Raw genomic sequence first — 22,192 nt, forward strand, 5'->3', positions numbered from 1 at the left:
AGAGTGGATTTTTTACAGTTGTCGTCAGTTAATCGTGGGTGGTTGCTGCGTTCGCTGGAGGAGCACTGGCGTTGTAATCCGGTGTAGTCTAGTGGCTAGGATACCTGGCTCTCACCCAGGAGGCCCGGGTTCGATTCCCGGTACCGGAAATGCGCGTTTTTGTTGCTCCTCTTATGCGACTTGTCTCGACTTTGCTCGACTGACGCTACGCTGACGCGTGCAGAAAGCGACGTTAAGTATGATTCGAGGCAACACCCGACGGCGAGAGAGATGCTGCGTCTGTCCACTTGTTATCGAGTCACATGTCTGTAGTCAAGAGGCTTGGAGGGACTGCAAGACATTGCCACGGAGGTGAATGCAGCTAACCACTGTAGTTAGTGTCCCGACAGCGCAGGCACGTTCATCTGCTCGTATGCATGTGCATGGAGACCGTGTCTGCCACTGCTGTGGCGTACACCTTGGCCTAGGCTTTGCTGTGTATCGACACTTGCATTCCAGCCAGCTGCTTTCGGGGGCGCCTCCGTGGCCGTGATCGTCTAGTGGTTAGGACATTGCGTTGTGGCCGCAATAACCCAGGTTCGAATCCTGGTCACGGCAATTTTGAAAGTTTTTCCTTGCTGCCGTTGCATTGACGATAGTGCACGAGTACTCGAAATCACAGTGCTTTCTTGGTTTTTCACTCGTGTTCCGCAGGCCGCAGTTTGTACTTGAGCTCACATATGTTTGTTACATGGAGCATTCTAGCTCCGCCTGACAGGTACAGCTACGATACTTTAGTGGTTACGGAAAGCCCAGGTTCGAAACCTGGTCACGGCACGAAAACGTCTCTTGATGCTGTCTCCTTAACTACGACAGCTACAGACAAGTGGCGTCGCTACCATATGGCGGGCACGGCATTTTCTTGTTGTGGGTGGCCTAAAGAGACGCTTCCAGTGGGAGAGCAGTGAAAATACATGGCACGGCGATTGCCAAGATACTTCCATTTCGAAGTGATCTTTGTAGTACAAAGGGAACGTTTTGCCGCCGCTCTTGCAAGGGTAACGTGGCCGAGCGGTCTAAGGCGCTGGTTTTAGGCACCAGTCTCTTCGGAGGCGTGGGTTCGAATCCCACCGTTGCCAATTTTGGCGTCTCATTTTTGTGCCGTTGCTGTGTGTTCTCGTGGAGTAGGACGCAGCTCATGTGACGCGCGTGTTGCGTAGGTAGCGTGGCCGAGCGGTCTCAGGCGCTGGTTTCAGGCACAAGTCTCTTCGGAGGCGTGGGTTCGAATCCCACTGCTGCCAAACGTGTAATGTTTCCTGCATCGAAGTCACATGCACTCATTGCCCGCAAAGGAAACAGCACAACAAGGCGTGAGCGTCTGCTTCGTGAATTGTCGTAGAACAGTACGTGGTGCAACGGCAGGATTTGTAGGCGCCTTTTGCTCTCATCACTGCTGGCGTTCGTCTCCACGATATTCGTCCAGAGCATGCCGTTCTATAGCGTGCGAGAGTGGATTTTTTACAGTTGTCGTCAGTTAATCGTGGGTGGTTGCTGCGTTCGCTGGAGGAGCACTGGCGTTGTAATCCGGTGTAGTCTAGTGGCTAGGATACCTGGCTCTCACCCAGGAGGCCCGGGTTCGATTCCCGGTACCGGAAATGCGCGTTTTTGTTGCTCCTCTTATGCGACTTGTCTCGACTGACGCTACGCTGACGCGTGCAGAAAGCCACGTTAAGTATGATTCGAGGCAACACCCGACGGCGAGAGAGATGCTGCGTCTGTCCACTTGTTATCGAGTCACATGTCTGTAGTCAAGAGGCTTGGAGGACTGCAAGACATTGCCACGGAGGTGAATGCAGCTAACCACTGTAGTTAGTGTCCCGACAGCGCAGGCACGTTCATCTGCTCGTATGCATGTGATGGAGACCGTGTCTGCCACTGCTGTGGCGTACACCTTGGCCTAGGCTTTGCTGTGTATCGACACTTGCATTCCAGCCAGCTGCTTTCGGGGGCGCCTCCGTGGCCGTGATCGTCTAGTGGTTAGGACATTGCGTTGTGGCCGCAATAACCCAGGTTCGAATCCTGGTCACGGCAATTTTGAAAGTTTTTCCTTGCTGCCGTTGCATTGACGATAGTGCACGAGTACTCGAAATCACAGTGCTTTCTTGGTTTTTCACTCGTGTTCCGCAGGCCGCAGTTTGTACTTGAGCTCACATATGTTTGTTACATGGAGCATTCTAGCTCCGCCTGACAGGTACAGCTACGATACTTTAGTGGTTACGGAAAGCCCAGGTTCGAAACCTGGTCACGGCACGAAAACGTCTCTTGATGCTGTCTCCTTAACTACGACAGCTACAGACAAGTGGCGTCGCTACCATATGGCGGGCACGGCATTTTCTTGTTGTGGGTGGCCTAAAGAGACGCTTCCAGTGGGAGAGCAGTGAAAATACATGGCACGGCGATTGCCAAGATACTTCCATTCGAAGTGATCTTTGTAGTACAAAGGGAACGTTTTGCCGCCGCTCTTGCAAGGGTAACGTGGCCGAGCGGTCTAAGGCGCTGGTTTTAGGCACCAGTCTCTTCGGAGGCGTGGGTTCGAATCCCACCGTTGCCAATTTTGGCGTCTCATTTTTGTGCCGTTGCTGTGTGTTCTCGTGGAGTAGGACGCAGCTCATGTGACGCGCGTGTTGCGTAGGTAGCGTGGCCGAGCGGTCTCAGGCGCTGGTTTCAGGCACAAGTCTCTTCGGAGGCGTGGGTTCGAATCCCACTGCTGCCAAACGTGTAATGTTTCCTGCATCGAAGTCACATGCACTCATTGCCCGCAAAGGAAACAGCACAACAAGGCGTGAGCGTCTGCTTCGTGAATTGTCGTAGAACAGTACGTGGTGCAACGGCAGGATTTGTAGGCGCCTTTTGCTCTCATCACTGCTGGCGTTCGTCTCCACGATATTCGTCCAGAGCATGCCGTTCTATAGCGTGCGAGAGTGGATTTTTTACAGTTGTCGTCAGTTAATCGTGGGTGGTTGCTGCGTTCGCTGGAGGAGCACTGCCGTTGTAATCCGGTGTAGTCTAGTGGCTAGGATACCTGGCTCTCACCCAGGAGGCCCGGGTTCGATTCCCGGGTACCGGAAATGCGCGTTTTTGTTGCTCCTCTTATGCGACTTGTCTCGACTTTGCTCGACTGACGCTACGCTGACGCGTGCAGAAAGCCACGTTAAGTATGATTCGAGGCAACACCCGACGGCGAGAGAGATGCTGCGTCTGTCCACTTGTTATCGAGTCACATGTCTGTAGTCAAGAGGCTTGGAGGACTGCAAGACATTGCCACGGAGGTGAATGCAGCTAACCACTGTAGTTAGTGTCCCGACAGCGCAGGCACGTTCATCTGCTCGTATGCATGTGATGGAGACCGTGTCTGCCACTGCTGTGGCGTACACCTTGGCCTAGGCTTTGCTGTGTATCGACACTTGCATTCCAGCCAGCTGCTTTCGGGGGCGCCTCCGTGGCCGTGATCGTCTAGTGGTTAGGACATTGCGTTGTGGCCGCAATAACCCAGGTTCGAATCCTGGTCACGGCAATTTTGAAAGTTTTTCCTTGCTGCCGTTGCATTGACGATAGTGCACGAGTACTCGAAATCACAGTGCTTTCTTGGTTTTTCACTCGTGTTCCGCAGGCCGCAGTTTGTACTTGAGCTCACATATGTTTGTTACATGGAGCATTCTAGCTCCGCCTGACAGGTACAGCTACGATACTTTAGTGGTTACGGAAAGCCCAGGTTCGAAACCTGGTCACGGCACGAAAACGTCTCTTGATGCTGTCTCCTTAACTACGACAGCTACAGACAAGTGGCGTCGCTACCATATGGCGGGCACGGCATTTTCTTGTTGTGGGTGGCCTAAAGAGACGCTTCCAGTGGGAGAGCAGTGAAAATACATGGCACGCGGCGATTGCCAAGATACTTCCATTTCGAAGTGATCTTTGTAGTACAAAGGGAACGTTTTGCCGCCGCTCTTGCAAGGGTAACGTGGCCGAGCGGTCTAAGGCGCTGGTTTTAGGCACCAGTCTCTTCGGAGGCGTGGGTTCGAATCCCACCGTTGCCAATTTTGGCGTCTCATTTTTGTGCCGTTGCTGTGTGTTCTCGTGGAGTAGGACGCAGCTCATGTGACGCGCGTGTTGCGTAGGTAGCGTGGCCGAGCGGTCTCAGGCGCTGGTTTCAGGCACAAGTCTCTTCGGAGGCGTGGGTTCGAATCCCACTGCTGCCAAACGTGTAATGTTTCCTGCATCGGAAGTCACATGCACTCATTGCCCGCAAAGGAAACAGCACAACAAGGCGTGAGCGTCTGCTTCGTGAATTGTCGTAGAACAGTACGTGGTGCAAACGGCAGGATTTGTAGGCGCCTTTTGCTCTCATCACTGCTGGCGTTCGTCTCCACGATATTCGTCCAGAGCATGCCGTTCTATAGCGTGCGAGAGTGGATTTTTTACAGTTGTCGTCAGTTAATCGTGGGTGGTTGCTGCGTTCGCTGGAGGAGCACTGGCGTTGTAATCCGGTGTAGTCTAGTGGCTAGGATACCTGGCTCTCACCCAGGAGGCCCGGGTTCGATTCCCGGTACCGGAAATGCGCGTTTTTGTTGCTCCTCTTATGCGACTTGTCTCGACTTTGCTCGACTGACGCTACGCTGACGCGTGCAGAAAGCCACGTTAAGTATGATTCGAGGCAACACCCGACGGCGAGAGAGATGCTGCGTCTGTCCACTTGTTATCGAGTCACATGTCTGTAGTCAAGAGGCTTGGAGGACTGCAAGACATTGCCACGGAGGTGAATGCAGCTAACCACTGTAGTTAGTGTCCCGACAGCGCAGGCACGTTCATCTGCTCGTATGCATGTGATGGAGACCGTGTCTGCCACTGCTGTGGCGTACACCTTGGCCTAGGCTTTGCTGTGTATCGACACTTGCATTCCAGCCAGCTGCTTTCGGGGGCGCCTCCGTGGCCGTGATCGTCTAGTGGTTAGGACATTGCGTTGTGGCCGCAATAACCCAGGTTCGAATCCTGGTCACGGCAATTTTGAAAGTTTTTCCTTGCTGCCGTTGCATTGACGATAGTGCACGAGTACTCGAAATCACAGTGCTTTCTTGGTTTTTCACTCGTGTTCCGCAGGCCGCAGTTTGTACTTGAGCTCACATATGTTTGTTACATGGAGCATTCTAGCTCCGCCTGACAGGTACAGCTACGATACTTTAGTGGTTACGGAAAGCCCAGGTTCGAAACCTGGTCACGGCACGAAAACGTCTCTTGATGCTGTCTCCTTAACTACGACAGCTACAGACAAGTGGCGTCGCTACCATATGAGGCGGGCACGGCATTTTCTTGTTGTGGGTGGCCTAAAGAGACGCTTCCAGTGGGAGAGCAGTGAAAATACATGGCACGGCGATTGCCAAGATACTTCCATTTCGAAGTGATCTTTGTAGTACAAAGGGAACGTTTTGCCGCCGCTCTTGCAAGGGTAACGTGGCCGAGCGGTCTAAGGCGCTGGTTTTAGGCACCAGTCTCTTCGGAGGCGTGGGTTCGAATCCCACCGTTGCCAATTTTGGCGTCTCATTTTTGTGCCGTTGCTGTGTGTTCTCGTGGAGTAGGACGCAGCTCATGTGACGCGCGTGTTGCGTAGGTAGCGTGGCCGAGCGGTCTCAGGCGCTGGTTTCAGGCACAAGTCTCTTCGGAGGCGTGGGTTCGAATCCCACTGCTGCCAAACGTGTAATGTTTCCTGCATCGAAGTCACATGCACTCATTGCCCGCAAAGGAAACAGCACAACAAGGCGTGAGCGTCTGCTTCGTGAATTGTCGTAGAACAGTACGTGGTGCAACGGCAGGATTTGTAGGCGCCTTTTGCTCTCATCACTGCTGGCGTTCGTCTCCACGATATTCGTCCAGAGCATGCCGTTCTATAGCGTGCGAGAGTGGATTTTTTACAGTTGTCGTCAGTTAATCGTGGGTGGTTGCTGCGTTCGCTGGAGGAGCACTGGCGTTGTAATCCGGTGTAGTCTAGTGGCTAGGATACCTGGCTCTCACCCAGGAGGCCCGGGTTCGATTCCCGGTACCGGAAATGCGCGTTTTTGTTGCTCCTCTTATGCGACTTGTCTCGACTGACGCTACGCTGACGCGTGCAGAAAGCCACGTTAAGTATGATTCGAGGCAACACCCGACGGCGAGAGAGATGCTGCGTCTGTCCACTTGTTATCGAGTCACATGTCTGTAGTCAAGAGGCTTGGAGGACTGCAAGACATTGCCACGGAGGTGAATGCAGCTAACCACTGTAGTTAGTGTCCCGACAGCGAGGCACGTTCATCTGCTCGTATGCATGTGATGGAGACCGTGTCTGCCACTGCTGTGGCGTACACCTTGGCCTAGGCTTTGCTGTGTATCGACACTTGCATTCCAGCCAGCTGCTTTCGGGGGCGCCTCCGTGGCCGTGATCGTCTAGTGGTTAGGACATTGCGTTGTGGCCGCAATAACCCAGGTTCGAATCCTGGTCACGGCAATTTTGAAAGTTTTTCCTTGCTGCCGTTGCATTGACGATAGTGCACGAGTACTCGAAATCACAGTGCTTTCTTGGTTTTTCACTCGTGTTCCGCAGGCCGCAGTTTGTACTTGAGCTCACATATGTTTTGTTACATGGAGCATTCTAGCTCCGCCTGACAGGTACAGCTACGATACTTTAGTGGTTACGGAAAGCCCAGGTTCGAAACCTGGTCACGGCACGAAAACGTCTCTTGATGCTGTCTCCTTAACTACGACAGCTACAGACAAGTGGCGTCGCTACCATATGGCGGGCACGGCATTTTCTTGTTGTGGGTGGCCTAAAGAGACGCTTCCAGTGGGAGAGCAGTGAAAATACATGGCACGGCGATTGCCAAGATACTTCCATTTCGAAGTGATCTTTGTAGTACAAAGGGAACGTTTTGCCGCCGCTCTTGCAAGGGTAACGTGGCCGAGCGGTCTAAGGCGCTGGTTTTAGGCACCAGTCTCTTCGGAGGCGTGGGTTCGAATCCCACCGTTGCCAATTTTGGCGTCTCATTTTTGTGCCGTTGCTGTGTGTTCTCGTGGAGTAGGACGCAGCTCATGTGACGCGCGTGTTGCGTAGGTAGCGTGGCCGAGCGGTCTCAGGCGCTGGTTTCAGGCACAAGTCTCTTCGGAGGCGTGGGTTCGAATCCCACTGCTGCCAAACGTGTAATGTTTCCTGCATCGAAGTCACATGCACTCATTGCCCGCAAAGGAAACAGCACAACAAGGCGTGAGCGTCTGCTTCGTGAATTGTCGTAGAACAGTACGTGGTGCAACGGCAGGATTTGTAGGCGCCTTTTGCTCTCATCACTGCTGGCGTTCGTCTCCACGATATTCGTCCAGAGCATGCCGTTCTATAGCGTGCGAGAGTGGATTTTTTACAGTTGTCGTCAGTTAATCGTGGGTGGTTGCTGCGTTCGCTGGAGGAGCACTGGCGTTGTAATCCGGTGTAGTCTAGTGGCTAGGATACCTGGCTCTCACCCAGGAGGCCCGGGTTCGATTCCCGGTACCGGAAATGCGCGTTTTTGTTGCTCCTCTTATGCGACTTGTCTCGACTTTGCTCGACTGACGCTACGCTGACGCGTGCAGAAAGCCACGTTAAGTATGATTCGAGGCAACACCCGACGGCGAGAGAGATGCTGCGTCTGTCCACTTGTTATCGAGTCACATGTCTGTAGTCAAGAGGCTTGGAGGACTGCAAGACATTGCCACGGAGGTGAATGCAGCTAACCACTGTAGTTAGTGTCCCGACAGCGCAGGCACGTTCATCTGCTCGTATGCATGTGATGGAGACCGTGTCTGCCACTGCTGTGGCGTACACCTTGGCCTAGGCTTTGCTGTGTATCGACACTTGCATTCCAGCCAGCTGCTTTCGGGGGCGCCTCCGTGGCCGTGATCGTCTAGTGGTTAGGACATTGCGTTGTGGCCGCAATAACCCAGGTTCGAATCCTGGTCACGGCAATTTTGAAAGTTTTTCCTTGCTGCCGTTGCATTGACGATAGTGCACGAGTACTCGAAATCACAGTGCTTTCTTGGTTTTTCACTCGTGTTCCGCAGGCCGCAGTTTGTACTTGAGCTCACATATGTTTGTTACATGGAGCATTCTAGCTCCGCCTGACAGGTACAGCTACGATACTTTAGTGGTTACGGAAAGCCCAGGTTCGAAACCTGGTCACGGCACGAAAACGTCTCTTGATGCTGTCTCCTTAACTACGACAGCTACAGACAAGTGGCGTCGCTACCATATGGCGGGCACGGCATTTTCTTGTTGTGGGTGGCCTAAAGAGACGCTTCCAGTGGGAGAGCAGTGAAAATACATGGCACGGCGATTGCCAAGATACTTCCATTTCGAAGTGATCTTTGTAGTACAAAGGGAACGTTTTGCCGCCGCTCTTGCAAGGGTAACGTGGCCGAGCGGTCTAAGGCGCTGGTTTTAGGCACCAGTCTCTTCGGAGGCGTGGGTTCGAATCCCACCGTTGCCAATTTTGGCGTCTCATTTTTGTGCCGTTGCTGTGTGTTCTCGTGGAGTAGGACGCAGCTCATGTGACGCGCGTGTTGCGTAGGTAGCGTGGCCGAGCGGTCTCAGGCGCTGGTTTCAGGCACAAGTCTCTTCGGAGGCGTGGGTTCGAATCCCACTGCTGCCAAACGTGTAATGTTTCCTGCATCGAAGTCACATGCACTCATTGCCCGCAAAGGAAACAGCACAACAAGGCGTGAGCGTCTGCTTCGTGAATTGTCGTAGAACAGTACGTGGTGCAACGGCAGGATTTGTAGGCGCCTTTTGCTCTCATCACTGCTGGCGTTCGTCTCCACGATATTCGTCCAGAGCATGCCGTTCTATAGCGTGCGAGAGTGGATTTTTTACAGTTGTCGTCAGTTAATCGTGGGTGGTTGCTGCGTTCGCTGGAGGAGCACTGGCGTTGTAATCCGGTGTAGTCTAGTGGCTAGGATACCTGGCTCTCACCCAGGAGGCCCGGGTTCGATTCCCGGTACCGGAAATGCGCGTTTTTGTTGCTCCTCTTATGCGACTTGTCTCGACTTTGCTCGACTGACGCTACGCTGACGCGTGCAGAAAGCCACGTTAAGTATGATTCGAGGCAACACCCGACGGCGAGAGAGATGCTGCGTCTGTCCACTTGTTATCGAGTCACATGTCTGTAGTCAAGAGGCTTGGAGGACTGCAAGACATTGCCACGGAGGTGAATGCAGCTAACCACTGTAGTTAGTGTCCCGACAGCGCAGGCACGTTCATCTGCTCGTATGCATGTGATGGAGACCGTGTCTGCCACTGCTGTGGCGTACACCTTGGCCTAGGCTTTGCTGTGTATCGACACTTGCATTCCAGCCAGCTGCTTTCGGGGGCGCCTCCGTGGCCGTGATCGTCTAGTGGTTAGGACATTGCGTTGTGGCCGCAATAACCCAGGTTCGAATCCTGGTCACGGCAATTTTGAAAGTTTTTCCTTGCTGCCGTTGCATTGACGATAGTGCACGAGTACTCGAAATCACAGTGCTTTCTTGGTTTTTCACTCGTGTTCCGCAGGCCGCAGTTTGTACTTGAGCTCACATATGTTTGTTACATGGAGCATTCTAGCTCCGCCTGACAGGTACAGCTACGATACTTTAGTGGTTACGGAAAGCCCAGGTTCGAAACCTGGTCACGGCACGAAAACGTCTCTTGATGCTGTCTCCTTAACTACGACAGCTACAGACAAGTGGCGTCGCTACCATATGGCGGGCACGGCATTTTCTTGTTGTGGGTGGCCTAAAGAGACGCTTCCAGTGGGAGAGCAGTGAAAATACATGGCACGGCGATTGCCAAGATACTTCCATTTCGAAGTGATCTTTGTAGTACAAAGGGAACGTTTTGCCGCCGCTCTTGCAAGGGTAACGTGGCCGAGCGGTCTAAGGCGCTGGTTTTAGGCACCAGTCTCTTCGGAGGCGTGGGTTCGAATCCCACCGTTGCCAATTTTGGCGTCTCATTTTTGTGCCGTTGCTGTGTGTTCTCGTGGAGTAGGACGCAGCTCATGTGACGCGCGTGTTGCGTAGGTAGCGTGGCCGAGCGGTCTCAGGCGCTGGTTTCAGGCACAAGTCTCTTCGGAGGCGTGGGTTCGAATCCCACTGCTGCCAAACGTGTAATGTTTCCTGCATCGAAGTCACATGCACTCATTGCCCGCAAAGGAAACAGCACAACAAGGCGTGAGCGTCTGCTTCGTGAATTGTCGTAGAACAGTACGTGGTGCAACGGCAGGATTTGTAGGCGCCTTTTGCTCTCATCACTGCTGGCGTTCGTCTCCACGATATTCGTCCAGAGCATGCCGTTCTATAGCGTGCGAGAGTGGATTTTTTACAGTTGTCGTCAGTTAATCGTGGGTGGTTGCTGCGTTCGCTGGAGGAGCACTGGCGTTGTAATCCGGTGTAGTCTAGTGGCTAGGATACCTGGCTCTCACCCAGGAGGCCCGGGTTCGATTCCCGGTACCGGAAATGCGCGTTTTTGTTGCTCCTCTTATGCGACTTGTCTCGACTTTGCTCGACTGACGCTACGCTGACGCGTGCAGAAAGCCACGTTAAGTATGATTCGAGGCAACACCCGACGGCGAGAGAGATGCTGCGTCTGTCCACTTGTTATCGAGTCACATGTCTGTAGTCAAGAGGCTTGGAGGACTGCAAGACATTGCCACGGAGGTGAATGCAGCTAACCACTGTAGTTAGTGTCCCGACAGCGCAGGCACGTTCATCTGCTCGTATGCATGTGATGGAGACCGTGTCTGCCACTGCTGTGGCGTACACCTTGGCCTAGGCTTTGCTGTGTATCGACACTTGCATTCCAGCCAGCTGCTTTCGGGGGCGCCTCCGTGGCCGTGATCGTCTAGTGGTTAGGACATTGCGTTGTGGCCGCAATAACCCAGGTTCGAATCCTGGTCACGGCAATTTTGAAAGTTTTTCCTTGCTGCCGTTGCATTGACGATAGTGCACGAGTACTCGAAATCACAGTGCTTTCTTGGTTTTTCACTCGTGTTCCGCAGGCCGCAGTTTGTACTTGAGCTCACATATGTTTGTTACATGGAGCATTCTAGCTCCGCCTGACAGGTACAGCTACGATACTTTAGTGGTTACGGAAAGCCCAGGTTCGAAACCTGGTCACGGCACGAAAACGTCTCTTGATGCTGTCTCCTTAACTACGACAGCTACAGACAAGTGGCGTCGCTACCATATGGCGGGCACGGCATTTTCTTGTTGTGGGTGGCCTAAAGAGACGCTTCCAGTGGGAGAGCAGTGAAAATACATGGCACGGCGATTGCCAAGATACTTCCATTTCGAAGTGATCTTTGTAGTACAAAGGGAACGTTTTGCCGCCGCTCTTGCAAGGGTAACGTGGCCGAGCGGTCTAAGGCGCTGGTTTTAGGCACCAGTCTCTTCGGAGGCGTGGGTTCGAATCCCACCGTTGCCAATTTTGGCGTCTCATTTTTGTGCCGTTGCTGTGTGTTCTCGTGGAGTAGGACGCAGCTCATGTGACGCGCGTGTTGCGTAGGTAGCGTGGCCGAGCGGTCTCAGGCGCTGGTTTCAGGCACAAGTCTCTTCGGAGGCGTGGGTTCGAATCCCACTGCTGCCAAACGTGTAATGTTTCCTGCATCGAAGTCACATGCACTCATTGCCCGCAAAGGAAACAGCACAACAAGGCGTGAGCGTCTGCTTCGTGAATTGTCGTAGAACAGTACGTGGTGCAACGGCAGGATTTGTAGGCGCCTTTTGCTCTCATCACTGCTGGCGTTCGTCTCCACGATATTCGTCCAGAGCATGCCGTTCTATAGCGTGCGAGAGTGGATTTTTTACAGTTGTCGTCAGTTAATCGTGGGTGGTTGCTGCGTTCGCTGGAGGAGCACTGGCGTTGTAATCCGGTGTAGTCTAGTGGCTAGGATACCTGGCTCTCACCCAGGAGGCCCGGGTTCGATTCCCGGTACCGGAAATGCGCGTTTTTGTTGCTCCTCTTATGCGACTTGTCTCGACTTTGCTCGACTGACGCTACGCTGACGCGTGCAGAAAGCCACGTTAAGTATGATTCGAGGCAACACCCGACGGCGAGAGAGATGCTGCGTCTGTCCACTTGTTATCGAGTCACATGTCTGTAGTCAAGAGGCTTGGAGGACTGCAAGACATTGCCACGGAGGTGAATGCAGCTAACCACTGTAGTTAGTGTCCCGACAGCGCAGGCACGTTCATCTGCTCGTATGCATGTGATGGAGACCGTGTCTGCCACTGCTGTGGCGTACACCTTGGCCTAGGCTTTGCTGTGTATCGACACTTGCATTCCAGCCAGCTGCTTTCGGGGGCGCCTCCGTGGCCGTGATCGTCTAGTGGTTAGGACATTGCGTTGTGGCCGCAATAACCCAGGTTCGAATCCTGGTCACGGCAATTTTGAAAGTTTTTCCTTGCTGCCGTTGCATTGACGATAGTGCACGAGTACTCGAAATCACAGTGCTTTCTTGGTTTTTCACTCGTGTTCCGCAGGCCGCAGTTTGTACTTGAGCTCACATATGTTTGTTACATGGAGCATTCTAGCTCCGCCTGACAGGTACAGCTACGATACTTTAGTGGTTACGGAAAGCCCAGGTTCGAAACCTGGTCACGGCACGAAAACGTCTCTTGATGCTGTCTCCTTAACTACGACAGCTACAGACAAGTGGCGTCGCTACCATATGGCGGGCACGGCATTTTCTTGTTGTGGGTGGCCTAAAGAGACGCTTCCAGTGGGAGAGCAGTGAAAATACATGGCACGGCGATTGCCAAGATACTTCCATTTCGAAGTGATCTTTGTAGTACAAAGGGAACGTTTTGCCGCCGCTCTTGCAAGGGTAACGTGGCCGAGCGGTCTAAGGCGCTGGTTTTAGGCACCAGTCTCTTCGGAGGCGTGGGTTCGAATCCCACCGTTGCCAATTTTGGCGTCTCATTTTTGTGCCGTTGCTGTGTGTTCTCGTGGAGTAGGACGCAGCTCATGTGACGCGCGTGTTGCGTAGGTAGCGTGGCCGAGCGGTCTCAGGCGCTGGTTTCAGGCACAAGTCTCTTCGGAGGCGTGGGTTCGAATCCCACTGCTGCCAAACGTGTAATGTTTCCTGCATCGAAGTCACATGCACTCATTGCCCGCAAAGGAAACAGCACAACAAGGCGTGAGCGTCTGCTTCGTGAATTGTCGTAGAACAGTACGTGGTGCAACGGCAGGATTTGTAGGCGCCTTTTGCTCTCATCACTGCTGGCGTTCGTCTCCACGATATTCGTCCAGAGCATGCCGTTCTATAGCGTGCGAGAGTGGATTTTTTACAGTTGTCGTCAGTTAATCGTGGGTGGTTGCTGCGTTCGCTGGAGGAGCACTGGCGTTGTAATCCGGTGTAGTCTAGTGGCTAGGATACCTGGCTCTCACCCAGGAGGCCCGGGTTCGATTCCCGGTACCGGAAATGCGCGTTTTTGTTGCTCCTCTTATGCGACTTGTCTCGACTTTGCTCGACTGACGCTACGCTGACGCGTGCAGAAAGCCACGTTAAGTATGATTCGAGGCAACACCCGACGGCGAGAGAGATGCTGCGTCTGTCCACTTGTTATCGAGTCACATGTCTGTAGTCAAGAGGCTTGGAGGACTGCAAGACATTGCCACGGAGGTGAATGCAGCTAACCACTGTAGTTAGTGTCCCGACAGCGCAGGCACGTTCATCTGCTCGTATGCATGTGATGGAGACCGTGTCTGCCACTGCTGTGGCGTACACCTTGGCCTAGGCTTTGCTGTGTATCGACACTTGCATTCCAGCCAGCTGCTTTCGGGGGCGCCTCCGTGGCCGTGATCGTCTAGTGGTTAGGACATTGCGTTGTGGCCGCAATAACCCAGGTTCGAATCCTGGTCACGGCAATTTTGAAAGTTTTTCCTTGCTGCCGTTGCATTGACGATAGTGCACGAGTACTCGAAATCACAGTGCTTTCTTGGTTTTTCACTCGTGTTCCGCAGGCCGCAGTTTGTACTTGAGCTCACATATGTTTGTTACATGGAGCATTCTAGCTCCGCCTGACAGGTACAGCTACGATACTTTAGTGGTTACGGAAAGCCCAGGTTCGAAACCTGGTCACGGCACGAAAACGTCTCTTGATGCTGTCTCCTTAACTACGACAGCTACAGACAAGTGGCGTCGCTACCATATGGCGGGCACGGCATTTTCTTGTTGTGGGTGGCCTAAAGAGACGCTTCCAGTGGGAGAGCAGTGAAAATACATGGCACGGCGATTGCCAAGATACTTCCATTTCGAAGTGATCTTTGTAGTACAAAGGGAACGTTTTGCCGCCGCTCTTGCAAGGGTAACGTGGCCGAGCGGTCTAAGGCGCTGGTTTTAGGCACCAGTCTCTTCGGAGGCGTGGGTTCGAATCCCACCGTTGCCAATTTTGGCGTCTCATTTTTGTGCCGTTGCTGTGTGTTCTCGTGGAGTAGGACGCAGCTCATGTGACGCGCGTGTTGCGTAGGTAGCGTGGCCGAGCGGTCTCAGGCGCTGGTTTCAGGCACAAGTCTCTTCGGAGGCGTGGGTTCGAATCCCACTGCTGCCAAACGTGTAATGTTTCCTGCATCGAAGTCACATGCACTCATTGCCCGCAAAGGAAACAGCACAACAAGGCGTGAGCGTCTGCTTCGTGAATTGTCGTAGAACAGTACGTGGTGCAACGGCAGGATTTGTAGGCGCCTTTTGCTCTCATCACTGCTGGCGTTCGTCTCCACGATATTCGTCCAGAGCATGCCGTTCTATAGCGTGCGAGAGTGGATTTTTTACAGTTGTCGTCAGTTAATCGTGGGTGGTTGCTGCGTTCGCTGGAGGAGCACTGCCGTTGTAATCCGGTGTAGTCTAGTGGCTAGGATACCTGGCTCTCACCCAGGAGGCCCGGGTTCGATTCCCGGTACCGGAAATGCGCGTTTTTGTTGCTCCTCTTATGCGACTTGTCTCGACTTTGCTCGACTGACGCTACGCTGACGCGTGCAGAAAGCCACGTTAAGTATGATTCGAGGCAACACCCGACGGCGAGAGAGATGCTGCGTCTGTCCACTTGTTATCGAGTCACATGTCTGTAGTCAAGAGGCTTGGAGGACTGCAAGACATTGCCACGGAGGTGAATGCAGCTAACCACTGTAGTTAGTGTCCCGACAGCGCAGGCACGTTCATCTGCTCGTATGCATGTGATGGAGACCGTGTCTGCCACTGCTGTGGCGTACACCTTGGCCTAGGCTTTGCTGTGTATCGACACTTGCATTCCAGCCAGCTGCTTTCGGGGGCGCCTCCGTGGCCGTGATCGTCTAGTGGTTAGGACATTGCGTTGTGGCCGCAATAACCCAGGTTCGAATCCTGGTCACGGCAATTTTGAAAGTTTTTCCTTGCTGCCGTTGCATTGACGATAGTGCACGAGTACTCGAAATCACAGTGCTTTCTTGGTTTTTCACTCGTGTTCCGCAGGCCGCAGTTTGTACTTGAGCTCACATATGTTTGTTACATGGAGCATTCTAGCTCCGCCTGACAGGTACAGCTACGATACTTTAGTGGTTACGGAAAGCCCAGGTTCGAAACCTGGTCACGGCACGAAAACGTCTCTTGATGCTGTCTCCTTAACTACGACAGCTACAGACAAGTGGCGTCGCTACCATATGGCGGGCACGGCATTTTCTTGTTGTGGGTGGCCTAAAGAGACGCTTCCAGTGGGAGAGCAGTGAAAATACATGGCACGGCGATTGCCAAGATACTTCCATTTCGAAGTGATCTTTGTAGTACAAAGGGAACGTTTTGCCGCCGCTCTTGCAAGGGTAACGTGGCCGAGCGGTCTAAGGCGCTGGTTTTAGGCACCAGTCTCTTCGGAGGCGTGGGTTCGAATCCCACCGTTGCCAATTTTGGCGTCTCATTTTTGTGCCGTTGCTGTGTGTTCTCGTGGAGTAGGACGCAGCTCATGTGACGCGCGTGTTGCGTAGGTAGCGTGGCCGAGCGGTCTCAGGCGCTGGTTTCAGGCACAAGTCTCTTCGGAGGCGTGGGTTCGAATCCCACTGCTGCCAAACGTGTAATGTTTCCTGCATCGAAGTCACATGCACTCATTGCCCGCAAAGGAAACAGCACAACAAGGCGTGAGCGTCTGCTTCGTGAATTGTCGTAGAACAGTACGTGGTGCAACGGCAGGATTTGTAGGCGCCTTTTGCTCTCATCACTGCTGGCGTTCGTCTCCACGATATTCGTCCAGAGCATGCCGTTCTATAGCGTGCGAGAGTGGATTTTTTACAGTTGTCGTCAGTTAATCGTGGGTGGTTGCTGCGTTCGCTGGAGGAGCACTGCCGTTGTAATCCGGTGTAGTCTAGTGGCTAGGATACCTGGCTCTCACCCAGGAGGCCCGGGTTCGATTCCCGGTACCGGAAATGCGCGTTTTTGTTGCTCCTCTTATGCGACTTGTCTCGACTTTGCTCGACTGACGCTACGCTGACGCGTGCAGAAAGCCACGTTAAGTATGATTCGAGGCAACACCCGACGGCGAGAGAGATGCTGCGTCTGTCCACTTGTTATCGAGTCACATGTCTGTAGTCAAGAGGCTTGGAGGACTGCAAGACATTGCCACGGAGGTGAATGCAGCTAACCACTGTAGTTAGTGTCCCGACAGCGCAGGCACGTTCATCTGCTCGTATGCATGTGATGGAGACCGTGTCTGCCACTGCTGTGGCGTACACCTTGGCCTAGGCTTTGCTGTGTATCGACACTTGCATTCCAGCCAGCTGCTTTCGGGGGCGCCTCCGTGGCCGTGATCGTCTAGTGGTTAGGACATTGCGTTGTGGCCGCAATAACCCAGGTTCGAATCCTGGTCACGGCAATTTTGAAAGTTTTTCCTTGCTGCCGTTGCATTGACGATAGTGCACGAGTACTCGAAATCACAGTGCTTTCTTGGTTTTTCACTCGTGTTCCGCAGGCCGCAGTTTGTACTTGAGCTCACATATGTTTGTTACATGGAGCATTCTAGCTCCGCCTGACAGGTACAGCTACGATACTTTAGTGGTTACGGAAAGCCCAGGTTCGAAACCTGGTCACGGCACGAAAACGTCTCTTGATGCTGTCTCCTTAACTACGACAGCTACAGACAAGTGGCGTCGCTACCATATGGCGGGCACGGCATTTTCTTGTTGTGGGTGGCCTAAAGAGACGCTTCCAGTGGGAGAGCAGTGAAAATACATGGCACGGCGATTGCCAAGATACTTCCATTTCGAAGTGATCTTTGTAGTACAAAGGGAACGTTTTGCCGCCGCTCTTGCAAGGGTAACGTGGCCGAGCGGTCTAAGGCGCTGGTTTTAGGCACCAGTCTCTTCGGAGGCGTGGGTTCGAATCCCACAGTTGCCAATTTTGGCGTCTCATTTTTGTGCCGTTGCTGTGTGTTCTCGTGGAGTAGGACGCAGCTCATGTGACGCGCGTGTTGCGTAGGTAGCGTGGCCGAGCGGTCTCAGGCGCTGGTTTCAGGCACAAGTCTCTTCGGAGGCGTGGGTTCGAATCCCACTGCTGCCAAACGTGTAATGTTTCCTGCATCGAAGTCACATGCACTCATTGCCCGCAAAGGAAACAGCACAACAAGGCGTGAGCGTCTGCTTCGTGAATTGTCGTAGAACAGTACGTGGTGCAACGGCAGGATTTGTAGGCGCCTTTTGCTCTCATCACTGCTGGCGTTCGTCTCCACGATATTCGTCCAGAGCATGCCGTTCTATAGCGTGCGAGAGTGGATTTTTTACAGTTGTCGTCAGTTAATCGTGGGTGGTTGCTGCGTTCGCTGGAGGAGCACTGGCGTTGTAATCCGGTGTAGTCTAGTGGCTAGGATACCTGGCTCTCACCCAGGAGGCCCGGGTTCGATTCCCGGTACCGGAAATGCGAGTTTTTGTTGCTCCTCTTATGCGACTTGTCTCGACTTTGCTCGACTGACGCTACGCTGACGCGTGCAGAAAGCCACGTTAAGTATGATTCGAGGCAACACCCGACGGCGAGAGAGATGCTGCGTCTGTCCACTTGTTATCGAGTCACATGTCTGTAGTCAAGAGGCTTGGAGGACTGCAAGACATTGCCACGGAGGTGAATGCAGCTAACCACTGTAGTTAGTGTCCCGACAGCGCAGGCACGTTCATCTGCTCGTATGCATGTGATGGAGACCGTGTCTGCCACTGCTGTGGCGTACACCTTGGCCTAGGCTTTGCTGTGTATCGACACTTGCATTCCAGCCAGCTGCTTTCGGGGGCGCCTCCGTGGCCGTGATCGTCTAGTGGTTAGGACATTGCGTTGTGGCCGCAATAACCCAGGTTCGAATCCTGGTCACGGCAATTTTGAAAGTTTTTCCTTGCTGCCGTTGCATTGACGATAGTGCACGAGTACTCGAAATCACAGTGCTTTCTTGGTTTTTCACTCGTGTTCCGCAGGCCGCAGTTTGTACTTGAGCTCACATATGTTTGTTACATGGAGCATTCTAGCTCCGCCTGACAGGTACAGCTACGATACTTTAGTGGTTACGGAAAGCCCAGGTTCGAAACCTGGTCACGGCACGAAAACGTCTCTTGATGCTGTCTCCTTAACTACGACAGCTACAGACAAGTGGCGTCGCTACCATATGGCGGGCACGGCATTTTCTTGTTGTGGGTGGCCTAAAGAGACGCTTCCAGTGGGAGAGCAGTGAAAATACATGGCACGGCGATTGCCAAGATACTTCCATTTCGAAGTGATCTTTGTAGTACAAAGGGAACGTTTTGCCGCCGCTCTTGCAAGGGTAACGTGGCCGAGCGGTCTAAGGCGCTGGTTTTAGGCACCAGTCTCTTCGGAGGCGTGGGTTCGAATCCCACCGTTGCCAATTTTGGCGTCTCATTTTTGTGCCGTTGCTGTGTGTTCTCGTGGAGTAGGACGCAGCTCATGTGACGCGCGTGTTGCGTAGGTAGCGTGGCCGAGCGGTCTCAGGCGCTGGTTTCAGGCACAAGTCTCTTCGGAGGCGTGGGTTCGAATCCCACTGCTGCCAAACGTGTAATGTTTCCTGCATCGAAGTCACATGCACTCATTGCCCGCAAAGGAAACAGCACAACAAGGCGTGAGCGTCTGCTTCGTGAATTGTCGTAGAACAGTACGTGGTGCAACGGCAGGATTTGTAGGCGCCTTTTGCTCTCATCACTGCTGGCGTTCGTCTCCACGATATTCGTCCAGAGCATGCCGTTCTATAGCGTGCGAGAGTGGATTTTTTACAGTTGTCGTCAGTTAATCGTGGGTGGTTGCTGCGTTCGCTGGAGGAGCACTGGCGTTGTAATCCGGTGTAGTCTAGTGGCTAGGATACCTGGCTCTCACCCAGGAGGCCCGGGTTCGATTCCCGGTACCGGAAATGCGCGTTTTTGTTGCTCCTCTTATGCGACTTGTCTCGACTTTGCTCGACTGACGCTACGCTGACGCGTGCAGAAAGCCACGTTAAGTATGATTCGAGGCAACACCCGACGGCGAGAGAGATGCTGCGTCTGTCCACTTGTTATCGAGTCACATGTCTGTAGTCAAGAGGCTTGGAGGACTGCAAGACATTGCCACGGAGGTGAATGCAGCTAACCACTGTAGTTAGTGTCCCGACAGCGCAGGCACGTTCATCTGCTCGTATGCATGTGATGGAGACCGTGTCTGCCACTGCTGTGGCGTACACCTTGGCCTAGGCTTTGCTGTGTATCGACACTTGCATTCCAGCCAGCTGCTTTCGGGGGCGCCTCCGTGGCCGTGATCGTCTAGTGGTTAGGACATTGCGTTGTGGCCGCAATAACCCAGGTTCGAATCCTGGTCACGGCAATTTTGAAAGTTTTTCCTTGCTGCCGTTGCATTGACGATAGTGCACGAGTACTCGAAATCACAGTGCTTTCTTGGTTTTTCACTCGTGTTCCGCAGGCCGCAGTTTGTACTTGAGCTCACATATGTTTGTTACATGGAGCATTCTAGCTCCGCCTGACAGGTACAGCTACGATACTTTAGTGGTTACGGAAAGCCCAGGTTCGAAACCTGGTCACGGCACGAAAACGTCTCTTGATGCTGTCTCCTTAACTACGACAGCTACAGACAAGTGGCGTCGCTACCATATGGCGGGCACGGCATTTTCTTGTTGTGGGTGGCCTAAAGAGACGCTTCCAGTGGGAGAGCAGTGAAAATACATGGCACGGCGATTGCCAAGATACTTCCATTTCGAAGTGATCTTTGTAGTACAAAGGGAACGTTTTGCCGCCGCTCTTGCAAGGGTAACGTGGCCGAGCGGTCTAAGGCGCTGGTTTTAGGCACCAGTCTCTTCGGAGGCGTGGGTTCGAATCCCACCGTTGCCAATTTTGGCGTCTCATTTTTGTGCCGTTGCTGTGTGTTCTCGTGGAGTAGGACGCAGCTCATGTGACGCGCGTGTTGCGTAGGTAGCGTGGCCGAGCGGTCTCAGGCGCTGGTTTCAGGCACAAGTCTCTTCGGAGGCGTGGGTTCGAATCCCACTGCTGCCAAACGTGTAATGTTTCCTGCATCGAAGTCACATGCACTCATTGCCCGCAAAGGAAACAGCACAACAAGGCGTGAGCGTCTGCTTCGTGAATTGTCGTAGAACAGTACGTGGTGCAACGGCAGGATTTGTAGGCGCCTTTTGCTCTCATCACTGCTGGCGTTCGTCTCCACGATATTCGTCCAGAGCATGCCGTTCTATAGCGTGCGAGAGTGGATTTTTTACAGTTGTCGTCAGTTAATCGTGGGTGGTTGCTGCGTTCGCTGGAGGAGCACTGGCGTTGTAATCCGGTGTAGTCTAGTGGCTAGGATACCTGGCTCTCACCCAGGAGGCCCGGGTTCGATTCCCGGTACCGGAAATGCGCGTTTTTGTTGCTCCTCTTATGCGACTTGTCTCGACTGACGCTACGCTGACGCGTGCAGAAAGCCACGTTAAGTATGATTCGAGGCAACACCCGACGGCGAGAGAGATGCTGCGTCTGTCCACTTGTTATCGAGTCACATGTCTGTAGTCAAGAGGCTTGGAGGACTGCAAGACATTGCCACGGAGGTGAATGCAGCTAACCACTGTAGTTAGTGTCCCGACAGCGCAGGCACGTTCATCTGCTCGTATGCATGTGATGGAGACCGTGTCTGCCACTGCTGTGGCGTACACCTTGGCCTAGGCTTTGCTGTGTATCGACACTTGCATTCCAGCCAGCTGCTTTCGGGGGCGCCTCCGTGGCCGTGATCGTCTAGTGGTTAGGACATTGCGTTGTGGCCGCAATAACCCAGGTTCGAATCCTGGTCACGGCAATTTTGAAAGTTTTTCCTTGCTGCCGTTGCATTGACGATAGTGCACGAGTACTCGAAATCACAGTGCTTTCTTGGTTTTTCACTCGTGTTCCGCAGGCCGCAGTTTGTACTTGAGCTCACATATGTTTGTTACATGGAGCATTCTAGCTCCGCCTGACAGGTACAGCTACGATACTTTAGTGGTTACGGAAAGCCCAGGTTCGAAACCTGGTCACGGCACGAAAACGTCTCTTGATGCTGTCTCCTTAACTACGACAGCTACAGACAAGTGGCGTCGCTACCATATGGCGGGCACGGCATTTTCTTGTTGTGGGTGGCCTAAAGAGACGCTTCCAGTGGGAGAGCAGTGAAAATACATGGCACGGCGATTGCCAAGATACTTCCATTTCGAAGTGATCTTTGTAGTACAAAGGGAACGTTTTGCCGCCGCTCTTGCAAGGGTAACGTGGCCGAGCGGTCTAAGGCGCTGGTTTTAGGCACCAGTCTCTTCGGAGGCGTGGGTTCGAATCCCACCGTTGCCAATTTTGGCGTCTCATTTTTGTGCCGTTGCTGTGTGTTCTCGTGGAGTAGGACGCAGCTCATGTGACGCGCGTGTTGCGTAGGTAGCGTGGCCGAGCGGTCTCAGGCGCTGGTTTCAGGCACAAGTCTCTTCGGAGGCGTGGGTTCGAATCCCACTGCTGCCAAACGTGTAATGTTTCCTGCATCGAAGTCACATGCACTCATTGCCCGCAAAGGAAACAGCACAACAAGGCGTGAGCGTCTGCTTCGTGAATTGTCGTAGAACAGTACGTGGTGCAACGGCAGGATTTGTAGGCGCCTTTTGCTCTCATCACTGCTGGCGTTCGTCTCCACGATAT

At 53.3% G+C, this 22,192-nt stretch overlaps 45 non-coding genes across 45 annotated transcripts; all 45 read left to right on the plus strand.

Moving 5' to 3' along the window:
• The first annotated feature begins 77 nt into the window (after positions 1–77).
• On the plus strand, positions 78–149 carry Trnae-cuc (transfer RNA glutamic acid (anticodon CUC)). Its single transcript has one exon. It is a non-coding gene; the product is annotated as a tRNA-Glu (tRNA).
• Positions 150–525: 376 nt separating this feature from the next.
• Trnah-gug (transfer RNA histidin (anticodon GUG)) lies at positions 526–597 on the plus strand. The gene has a single exon. It is a non-coding gene; the product is annotated as a tRNA-His (tRNA).
• Positions 598–1,036: 439 nt separating this feature from the next.
• Positions 1,037–1,118, plus strand: Trnal-uag (transfer RNA leucine (anticodon UAG)). Its single transcript has one exon. It is a non-coding gene; the product is annotated as a tRNA-Leu (tRNA).
• Positions 1,119–1,562: 444 nt separating this feature from the next.
• Trnae-cuc (transfer RNA glutamic acid (anticodon CUC)) lies at positions 1,563–1,634 on the plus strand. Its single transcript has one exon. It is a non-coding gene; the product is annotated as a tRNA-Glu (tRNA).
• Positions 1,635–1,998: 364 nt separating this feature from the next.
• On the plus strand, positions 1,999–2,070 carry Trnah-gug (transfer RNA histidin (anticodon GUG)). The gene has a single exon. It is a non-coding gene; the product is annotated as a tRNA-His (tRNA).
• A 438-nt stretch (positions 2,071–2,508) lies between these two features.
• Trnal-uag (transfer RNA leucine (anticodon UAG)) lies at positions 2,509–2,590 on the plus strand. Its single transcript has one exon. It is a non-coding gene; the product is annotated as a tRNA-Leu (tRNA).
• Positions 2,591–3,034: 444 nt separating this feature from the next.
• Trnae-cuc (transfer RNA glutamic acid (anticodon CUC)) lies at positions 3,035–3,107 on the plus strand. The gene has a single exon. It is a non-coding gene; the product is annotated as a tRNA-Glu (tRNA).
• Positions 3,108–3,481: 374 nt separating this feature from the next.
• On the plus strand, positions 3,482–3,553 carry Trnah-gug (transfer RNA histidin (anticodon GUG)). The gene has a single exon. It is a non-coding gene; the product is annotated as a tRNA-His (tRNA).
• A 441-nt stretch (positions 3,554–3,994) lies between these two features.
• Trnal-uag (transfer RNA leucine (anticodon UAG)) lies at positions 3,995–4,076 on the plus strand. Its single transcript has one exon. It is a non-coding gene; the product is annotated as a tRNA-Leu (tRNA).
• Positions 4,077–4,522: 446 nt separating this feature from the next.
• On the plus strand, positions 4,523–4,594 carry Trnae-cuc (transfer RNA glutamic acid (anticodon CUC)). Its single transcript has one exon. It is a non-coding gene; the product is annotated as a tRNA-Glu (tRNA).
• A 374-nt stretch (positions 4,595–4,968) lies between these two features.
• On the plus strand, positions 4,969–5,040 carry Trnah-gug (transfer RNA histidin (anticodon GUG)). Its single transcript has one exon. It is a non-coding gene; the product is annotated as a tRNA-His (tRNA).
• A 441-nt stretch (positions 5,041–5,481) lies between these two features.
• Positions 5,482–5,563, plus strand: Trnal-uag (transfer RNA leucine (anticodon UAG)). The gene has a single exon. It is a non-coding gene; the product is annotated as a tRNA-Leu (tRNA).
• Positions 5,564–6,007: 444 nt separating this feature from the next.
• Trnae-cuc (transfer RNA glutamic acid (anticodon CUC)) lies at positions 6,008–6,079 on the plus strand. Its single transcript has one exon. It is a non-coding gene; the product is annotated as a tRNA-Glu (tRNA).
• Positions 6,080–6,442: 363 nt separating this feature from the next.
• Positions 6,443–6,514, plus strand: Trnah-gug (transfer RNA histidin (anticodon GUG)). Its single transcript has one exon. It is a non-coding gene; the product is annotated as a tRNA-His (tRNA).
• Positions 6,515–6,954: 440 nt separating this feature from the next.
• Trnal-uag (transfer RNA leucine (anticodon UAG)) lies at positions 6,955–7,036 on the plus strand. The gene has a single exon. It is a non-coding gene; the product is annotated as a tRNA-Leu (tRNA).
• A 444-nt stretch (positions 7,037–7,480) lies between these two features.
• Positions 7,481–7,552, plus strand: Trnae-cuc (transfer RNA glutamic acid (anticodon CUC)). Its single transcript has one exon. It is a non-coding gene; the product is annotated as a tRNA-Glu (tRNA).
• A 374-nt stretch (positions 7,553–7,926) lies between these two features.
• On the plus strand, positions 7,927–7,998 carry Trnah-gug (transfer RNA histidin (anticodon GUG)). Its single transcript has one exon. It is a non-coding gene; the product is annotated as a tRNA-His (tRNA).
• A 439-nt stretch (positions 7,999–8,437) lies between these two features.
• Trnal-uag (transfer RNA leucine (anticodon UAG)) lies at positions 8,438–8,519 on the plus strand. Its single transcript has one exon. It is a non-coding gene; the product is annotated as a tRNA-Leu (tRNA).
• Positions 8,520–8,963: 444 nt separating this feature from the next.
• Positions 8,964–9,035, plus strand: Trnae-cuc (transfer RNA glutamic acid (anticodon CUC)). Its single transcript has one exon. It is a non-coding gene; the product is annotated as a tRNA-Glu (tRNA).
• Positions 9,036–9,409: 374 nt separating this feature from the next.
• On the plus strand, positions 9,410–9,481 carry Trnah-gug (transfer RNA histidin (anticodon GUG)). Its single transcript has one exon. It is a non-coding gene; the product is annotated as a tRNA-His (tRNA).
• A 439-nt stretch (positions 9,482–9,920) lies between these two features.
• On the plus strand, positions 9,921–10,002 carry Trnal-uag (transfer RNA leucine (anticodon UAG)). The gene has a single exon. It is a non-coding gene; the product is annotated as a tRNA-Leu (tRNA).
• A 444-nt stretch (positions 10,003–10,446) lies between these two features.
• Trnae-cuc (transfer RNA glutamic acid (anticodon CUC)) lies at positions 10,447–10,518 on the plus strand. Its single transcript has one exon. It is a non-coding gene; the product is annotated as a tRNA-Glu (tRNA).
• A 374-nt stretch (positions 10,519–10,892) lies between these two features.
• Positions 10,893–10,964, plus strand: Trnah-gug (transfer RNA histidin (anticodon GUG)). The gene has a single exon. It is a non-coding gene; the product is annotated as a tRNA-His (tRNA).
• Positions 10,965–11,403: 439 nt separating this feature from the next.
• On the plus strand, positions 11,404–11,485 carry Trnal-uag (transfer RNA leucine (anticodon UAG)). The gene has a single exon. It is a non-coding gene; the product is annotated as a tRNA-Leu (tRNA).
• Positions 11,486–11,929: 444 nt separating this feature from the next.
• Positions 11,930–12,001, plus strand: Trnae-cuc (transfer RNA glutamic acid (anticodon CUC)). The gene has a single exon. It is a non-coding gene; the product is annotated as a tRNA-Glu (tRNA).
• Positions 12,002–12,375: 374 nt separating this feature from the next.
• Trnah-gug (transfer RNA histidin (anticodon GUG)) lies at positions 12,376–12,447 on the plus strand. The gene has a single exon. It is a non-coding gene; the product is annotated as a tRNA-His (tRNA).
• Positions 12,448–12,886: 439 nt separating this feature from the next.
• On the plus strand, positions 12,887–12,968 carry Trnal-uag (transfer RNA leucine (anticodon UAG)). Its single transcript has one exon. It is a non-coding gene; the product is annotated as a tRNA-Leu (tRNA).
• Positions 12,969–13,412: 444 nt separating this feature from the next.
• Trnae-cuc (transfer RNA glutamic acid (anticodon CUC)) lies at positions 13,413–13,484 on the plus strand. The gene has a single exon. It is a non-coding gene; the product is annotated as a tRNA-Glu (tRNA).
• A 374-nt stretch (positions 13,485–13,858) lies between these two features.
• Positions 13,859–13,930, plus strand: Trnah-gug (transfer RNA histidin (anticodon GUG)). The gene has a single exon. It is a non-coding gene; the product is annotated as a tRNA-His (tRNA).
• Positions 13,931–14,369: 439 nt separating this feature from the next.
• Positions 14,370–14,451, plus strand: Trnal-uag (transfer RNA leucine (anticodon UAG)). Its single transcript has one exon. It is a non-coding gene; the product is annotated as a tRNA-Leu (tRNA).
• Positions 14,452–14,895: 444 nt separating this feature from the next.
• Positions 14,896–14,967, plus strand: Trnae-cuc (transfer RNA glutamic acid (anticodon CUC)). Its single transcript has one exon. It is a non-coding gene; the product is annotated as a tRNA-Glu (tRNA).
• A 374-nt stretch (positions 14,968–15,341) lies between these two features.
• Positions 15,342–15,413, plus strand: Trnah-gug (transfer RNA histidin (anticodon GUG)). Its single transcript has one exon. It is a non-coding gene; the product is annotated as a tRNA-His (tRNA).
• Positions 15,414–15,852: 439 nt separating this feature from the next.
• On the plus strand, positions 15,853–15,934 carry Trnal-uag (transfer RNA leucine (anticodon UAG)). Its single transcript has one exon. It is a non-coding gene; the product is annotated as a tRNA-Leu (tRNA).
• Positions 15,935–16,378: 444 nt separating this feature from the next.
• Trnae-cuc (transfer RNA glutamic acid (anticodon CUC)) lies at positions 16,379–16,450 on the plus strand. Its single transcript has one exon. It is a non-coding gene; the product is annotated as a tRNA-Glu (tRNA).
• A 374-nt stretch (positions 16,451–16,824) lies between these two features.
• Positions 16,825–16,896, plus strand: Trnah-gug (transfer RNA histidin (anticodon GUG)). The gene has a single exon. It is a non-coding gene; the product is annotated as a tRNA-His (tRNA).
• A 439-nt stretch (positions 16,897–17,335) lies between these two features.
• Trnal-uag (transfer RNA leucine (anticodon UAG)) lies at positions 17,336–17,417 on the plus strand. The gene has a single exon. It is a non-coding gene; the product is annotated as a tRNA-Leu (tRNA).
• A 444-nt stretch (positions 17,418–17,861) lies between these two features.
• On the plus strand, positions 17,862–17,933 carry Trnae-cuc (transfer RNA glutamic acid (anticodon CUC)). The gene has a single exon. It is a non-coding gene; the product is annotated as a tRNA-Glu (tRNA).
• A 374-nt stretch (positions 17,934–18,307) lies between these two features.
• Positions 18,308–18,379, plus strand: Trnah-gug (transfer RNA histidin (anticodon GUG)). The gene has a single exon. It is a non-coding gene; the product is annotated as a tRNA-His (tRNA).
• Positions 18,380–18,818: 439 nt separating this feature from the next.
• Trnal-uag (transfer RNA leucine (anticodon UAG)) lies at positions 18,819–18,900 on the plus strand. The gene has a single exon. It is a non-coding gene; the product is annotated as a tRNA-Leu (tRNA).
• Positions 18,901–19,344: 444 nt separating this feature from the next.
• Positions 19,345–19,416, plus strand: Trnae-cuc (transfer RNA glutamic acid (anticodon CUC)). Its single transcript has one exon. It is a non-coding gene; the product is annotated as a tRNA-Glu (tRNA).
• A 374-nt stretch (positions 19,417–19,790) lies between these two features.
• Trnah-gug (transfer RNA histidin (anticodon GUG)) lies at positions 19,791–19,862 on the plus strand. Its single transcript has one exon. It is a non-coding gene; the product is annotated as a tRNA-His (tRNA).
• A 439-nt stretch (positions 19,863–20,301) lies between these two features.
• Trnal-uag (transfer RNA leucine (anticodon UAG)) lies at positions 20,302–20,383 on the plus strand. Its single transcript has one exon. It is a non-coding gene; the product is annotated as a tRNA-Leu (tRNA).
• Positions 20,384–20,827: 444 nt separating this feature from the next.
• On the plus strand, positions 20,828–20,899 carry Trnae-cuc (transfer RNA glutamic acid (anticodon CUC)). The gene has a single exon. It is a non-coding gene; the product is annotated as a tRNA-Glu (tRNA).
• A 364-nt stretch (positions 20,900–21,263) lies between these two features.
• Trnah-gug (transfer RNA histidin (anticodon GUG)) lies at positions 21,264–21,335 on the plus strand. The gene has a single exon. It is a non-coding gene; the product is annotated as a tRNA-His (tRNA).
• A 439-nt stretch (positions 21,336–21,774) lies between these two features.
• Positions 21,775–21,856, plus strand: Trnal-uag (transfer RNA leucine (anticodon UAG)). The gene has a single exon. It is a non-coding gene; the product is annotated as a tRNA-Leu (tRNA).
• The last annotated feature ends 336 nt before the right edge of the window (positions 21,857–22,192 follow it).

Source organism: Schistocerca cancellata, unplaced genomic scaffold, assembly GCF_023864275.1.
Source record: "Schistocerca cancellata isolate TAMUIC-IGC-003103 unplaced genomic scaffold, iqSchCanc2.1 HiC_scaffold_570, whole genome shotgun sequence".
Lineage (NCBI taxonomy): Eukaryota > Metazoa > Arthropoda > Insecta > Orthoptera > Acrididae > Schistocerca > Schistocerca cancellata.